The following is a 6000-nucleotide window of genomic DNA, read 5'->3' as shown; positions in this document are numbered from 1 at the left end:
AACACACACGAAGAACTGATAAAATTGCCTAATTCATGTTGTGTCGCAAATAAAATGCTCCTAAACCCCTCTAAAGCGTCGCAGGGCTACTGGGTCAATCCCAAGTCTTTATGGATGGTACTATGGAAGAATCGAAGAAAATTTGACCCGTACCTCCGACACTTAAAAAATCTGTGGGCTAACACACAAGAAAACTGACAAAATCGCCTAATTACTGTTGCATCGCCAATAAAATACTCTCAAACCCTCTAAAGCATCGTCAGAGCTACTGGAGTTGTTTTCCAAGTCGTTATGGATGCTACTATGGAAGTATCCAAGAAAATTCGACTCGGACCACCTAAAAGATCTGTGGGCTAACACACACGAAAAACTGACAAAATCGCCTAATTCCAGTTACTACGCAAATAAAATGCTCCAAAACTCTTCTAAAGCTCCGTTGGGGCTTTTGGAATTATTTTCTAGATCGTGACGAATGCTACTATGGACGAATCAAAGAAAAATCAACCCGAACTCCAGGTAAATGTTTCTAAACCCCTCCAAAGCATTGTTGGGGCTATTGGAATTATTTCTCAAGTCGTTACGAATGTTACTATGGAAGAATTCAAGAAAATTCGACCCTTACCCTAGGCACCTAAAAAATCTGTGAGCTAACACACACGAAAAACTTGCAAAATCTCCTAATTCTAGTTGCGTCGCAAATAAAATACTCCTAAAATCCTCTAAAGCGTCTTCGGGGCTACTGGAATTATTTCCAGGTCGTTACGGATGCTACTATGGACGAATCCAAGAAAATTTGACTCGTACCCCTGGCACCTAAAAAATCTGTGCGCTTATACATACGAAAAACTGGCAAAATCGTCTAATTCCTGTTGCGTCGCAAATAAAATGCTCTCAATCCCTTCAAAAGCACCGCCGGAGCTAATGTAGTCATTTCCAGATCATTACGCACGCTACTATAGAAGAATCGAAAAAACATTGACTTAGATGAACGACATCTAAAAAATTTGTGGGCTAACACATGAAAAACTGGCAAAATCGCCTAATTTCAATTGTGTCGCCAATAAAATATTCCTAAACCCCTCTAAAGCAGCGTAGGGCTACTAGAATTGTTCCTCAGGTCGTTAAGGATGCTATTATAAAAGAATTCAAGAAAATTTGATCTGTACTCTTAGCACCTAAAAAATATGTGGCTAACACACATGAAAAACTGATAAAATTAACTAATTCCTGTTGCGTTGTAAATAAAATGCTCAAAAGCACCGCCAGGACTACTGGAGTCCTCCCTAGGTTGGTACGGACGCTACTATGAAAGAATTCAAAAAAATTCAACCCGAACCCATCGCATGTAAAAAATTTATGGGCTAACATACACGAAAAACTAGCAAAATCGCTTAATTTCAGCTGCATCGCCAATAAAAGGCGTTTAAACCCCTCTAAAGCAGCGTTGGCGCTACTCAATTATTCCCCAACTCGTTACGAATGATACTATGTAAGAATCCAAGAAAATTCAACTCGTACCATCGGCACCTAAAAATTTTGTGGGCTAACATAGACGAAAAACTGACAAAATCTTCTAATTTATTTTGCGTCGTAAATAAAATGCTCCTCAATAGCTCTAAAGTGTCGTCAGGGTTACTCGAATCGTTCTCCAGGTCGTTACGGATGCTATTATGAAAAAATCCAAAAAAATCTAACTCGGACTCTCGACACTGAAAAAGAATCCGTATACACACACAAAAAATTAGCAAAATCGTCTAATTCCAGTTAAATGCTCCTAAACCTTTCTAAAGCATCGTCGAGGCTACTAGAATTATTTCCTAGGTTGTTACGGATGCTACGATTGAAAGATCCAAGAAAATTTGATGTACCTCTGGCACCTAAAAAATCTGTGGGCTAACACACACGAAAAACTGACAAAATTGCTTAATTTATGTTGTATCGCAAACAAAATACTCATAAATCCCTATAAAGCCCCGCCGGAGCTACTGGAGTCGTTCCTTTGGTTGTTACGGACGGTACTATAAAAGAATCAAAGAAAAATCGACACGGACCCCGGGCACCTAAAAAATCCATGGGCTAATACACACGAAAAACAAACAAAATCGCTTAATTTCTATTGCATCCCCAATAAAATGCTCCTAAACCTTTGTAAAGCCTAGTTGGGGCTACTGGAGTCATTCTTCAGGTCATTACGGACGTTACTATAGAAGAATCCAAGAAAATTTGACCCGTACCTTCGGCACCTAAAAATTCTGTAGGCTAATACACACGAAAAAGTAGCAAAATTGCCTATTTCTTATTGCGTCGCAAATAAAATGCTCCTAAAGCCCTCTAAAACACCACAGGGGCTACTGAAGTCGTTCCCCAAATCGTTACAGATGCTACTATGGAAGAATCTAAGAAAATTCGATCCGAACCCCCGACACCTAAAAAGTCCATAAGCTAACACACAAAAAACTGGCAAAAATCGTCTAATTCTTATTAAGTCACAAATAAAATGCTCGTCAACCACTCCAAAGCGCAATCAAGGCCACTCGAGTCATTTCCCAGGTCATTACGGACGCTACTATAGAAGAATCTAAGAAAATTGGACCCGGGCCTCCGGCACCTAAAAAATCTGTAGGCTAACACACATGAAAAACTAGCAAAATCGCCTAATTTTCGTTGCATCGAAAATAAAATGCTCATAAACCCTCTAAAGCGCCACCGAAGCTACTGGAGTTGTATCCCTAGGTCGTTACGGACACTACAACAGAGGAATCTAAGAAAATTCGACCCGTACCCACAACACCTAAAAATTTGTGGGCTAGCACATACTAAACACTGGAAAAATCACCTAATTGTAGGTGCGTCGCCAATAAAATGTTCTTAAACTCCTCTAAAGCGTCGTCGAAGCTACTAGAGTCATTTCCCAAGTCGTTATAGACGCTACTGTGGAAGAATCCAAGAAATTTCGATCTGAACTCGCGGCACCTAAAAAATTCTTGGGCTAACACATATGAAAAACTGGCAAAATCACCTAATTCTTATTACTTCGATAAATAAAATGCTTCTAAATTTCTCTAAAGAACCCCCCGGGGATACTGGAGTTGTTTCCCAAGTCGTTACATACGCTACTATAGAAGAATCTAAGAAAATTCGATTTGGATTTCCGACACTTGAAAAATTCGTGGGCTAATAGACACTAAAAACTGACAAAATCACCTAATTCAGGTGCGTTGCCAATAAAATGCTCCTAAACCCCTCAAAAGCACCGCTAGGGCTACTAAACTCATTTCCTAGGTCATTACGGAATGTACTATGGAAGAATCATGGAAAATTCAACCCGAAACTCCAGCACCTAAAAAATCCGTAAGCCAACTCACATGAAAAACTGGAAAAATTGCATTCCTATTGCGTTGACAAAAAAAATGCTCCTAAACCCCTCTAAGGCACTGCCGGAGATATTGGAGTCATTCCCCAGATCTTTATTGACACTAATATTAAAGAATCCAAAAATTCAAGAAAATTAGATCCGGACCCCCGGTACTTAAAAAATCTGTGAGCTAACATACACAAAAAACTACCAAAATCACAAAATATCTGTTGCAACGTCTCTAAAATGCTCCTAAACATCGTAGAATCTCCATCAAGGCTACTGGAGTCGTTACACAAGTCATTATGGACCCTACTAAAAAGAATCCAAGATAATTCAATATGGACCTCTGGCACATAAAAACTCTGTGGACTAACATACATGAAAAATTGATAAAATCGCCTATTTCCTATTGCGTTGTCCTTAAAATGCTCTTAAATACCGTAGAATCCTCGTTGGAGCTACTGAAATCGCTCTCAAAGTCGTTACGAACGCTAATAAAGAAGAATCAAAGAAAATTCAACCCAGACCCACAGCACCTAAAAAATTTGTGGGCCTAATTTCTGTTGCGTCTCCCCTAAAATGCTTCTAAACGCCGTTGAATCCCCGTTGGGCTACTGGTGTTGTTCCCCAAGTCGTTATGAATATTATAAAAGAAAAATCCATGAAAATTAGATCCGAAGCCTCGGCACCTAAAAATCTGTAGGCTAACACATGAAAAATAGTTAAAATCGCCTAATTCCTGCCGCGTCACTTCTAAAATGCTCCTAAGCTCCATAAAAGCCCCAACGTGGCTACTGGAGTAGTTCCCCAAGTCGTTATGGATACTACTAAAGAAGAAATCAAGAAGATTCAATCGAAAACCCGATACCCAAAAAAATTATGGCTAACACACACAAAAAACTGGTAAAATTGCCTAATTCCTGTTACGTCGACCCTCAAATGCTCCTAAACGTTGTAAAAGCCATGCAGTGTTACTGGAGTCATTTTCCAGTACGTTACAGACGCTACAAAGGAAGAATCCAAGAAAATTTGACCCGAACCCCCGACATCTAAAAAGTCTGTAGGCTAACACACAAAAAACTAGCAAAATTGCCTAATTATTGTTGCATCACCCCTAAATTACTCCTAAATGCCATAGAAGCCCCGTTGAGGCGACTGCAGTCGTTCTGCAGGTCGTTACGGATGCAACTAAAGAAGAATCTAAGAAAATAATGGTACAAAAAGGCTATTCGATTCATTTTCCAATTCATTACGGATGGTGCAAAGGTAGAATCCAAAAAAAATTCGACCTAGACCCCGGCACCCAAAAAATCTATAGGCTAACACATACGAAAAAATGAAAAAACCACTTAATTCCTGTTGCGTCGCCCTAATATACTCCTAAACTCCGTACAAGCCCTGCTGGGCTGCTAGAGTCGTTCTTTAGGTCGTTACTATCTCTACTAAATAAGGATCCAAGGAAATTCAACTCGGGACCCTAGCACCTAAAAAATCAGTGTGCTAACACATACAAAAAACTAACAAAATTGCTTAATTTCTGTTGCGTTGCCCCTAAAATACTTCTAAATGCCATAGAATGCCCGCTGGGGCTACTACTGTCGTTCCTAGGTCTTTACAGACACTACTACAGAAGAATCCACGAAAATTTGATATGAATTCCCGGTACCTAATATATCTGTTGGCTAACACATAAGAAAAACAGGAAAAATCGTCTAATTTCTATTGCGTTGCTCCTAAAATAGTCCTAAGTTTCGTGGAAGCCCCTCCATAGCTACTGGAGTCATTCTCTGGGTCGTTACGGATGCTAATAAAGAAGAATTCAAAAAATTTGACCCGAATCTCTGACACCAAAAAAATATGTACGATAACACATACAAAAAAGTGGCAAAATTGCCTAATTTCTATTGCGTCGCTTCTAAAATGCTCCTAAGCGTCGTAGAAGCCCCATCGGGGCTATTGGAATCGTTTCTAGGTCGCTACAGATGCTAATAAAGAATAATCCAAGAAAATTTGATTCGAACCCCCGGCACCTAAAAAATCTGTAGGCTAACAAATACGAAAAACTGGTAAAATCACCTAATTCCTATTGCATCATCCCTAAAATGCTCCTAAACGTCGTAAAAGCCCCGCTAGGGCTGCTGTAGTTGTTCTCTAGGTCGTTACAGACGCTACTAAAGATGAATTCAAGAAGATTCGTCCTAGACCCCCGGTGTCCAAAAAATCTATGGGCTAACAAAATTGACAAAATTGTCTAATTATTGTGCGACACCCCTAAATTGCTCCTAAACATCGTAAAAGCCACATCGGGGCTACTAGAGTCGTTCTCCAAGTCGTTATAGACGCTACTAAAGAAGAATCTAAGAAAAATAACCCGGAACCCCAGAACATAAAATATCTAGGGGCTTAACACACACGAAAAACAGGCAAAATCTCCTAATTCCTATTGCGTCGCCCTAAAATAATTCTATACACCGTAGAAACCCCGCTGGGGCTACTGGAGTCATTCCTAGGTTGTTGCGCATGCTACTAAAGAAGAATCCAAAAATATTCGATCCAGACCAACGCCACCTAACAAATTTGTGGTCCAACACACAGTAAAAACTAGCAAAATAGCTTAATTCCTGTTACATCGCCCATAAAAA

Source organism: Solanum dulcamara, chromosome 3 (genome assembly GCF_947179165.1).
Source record: "Solanum dulcamara chromosome 3, daSolDulc1.2, whole genome shotgun sequence".
NCBI classification, from domain to species: Eukaryota; Viridiplantae; Streptophyta; class Magnoliopsida; order Solanales; family Solanaceae; genus Solanum; species Solanum dulcamara.
Note: the sequence above shows the minus strand (reverse complement) of the source record.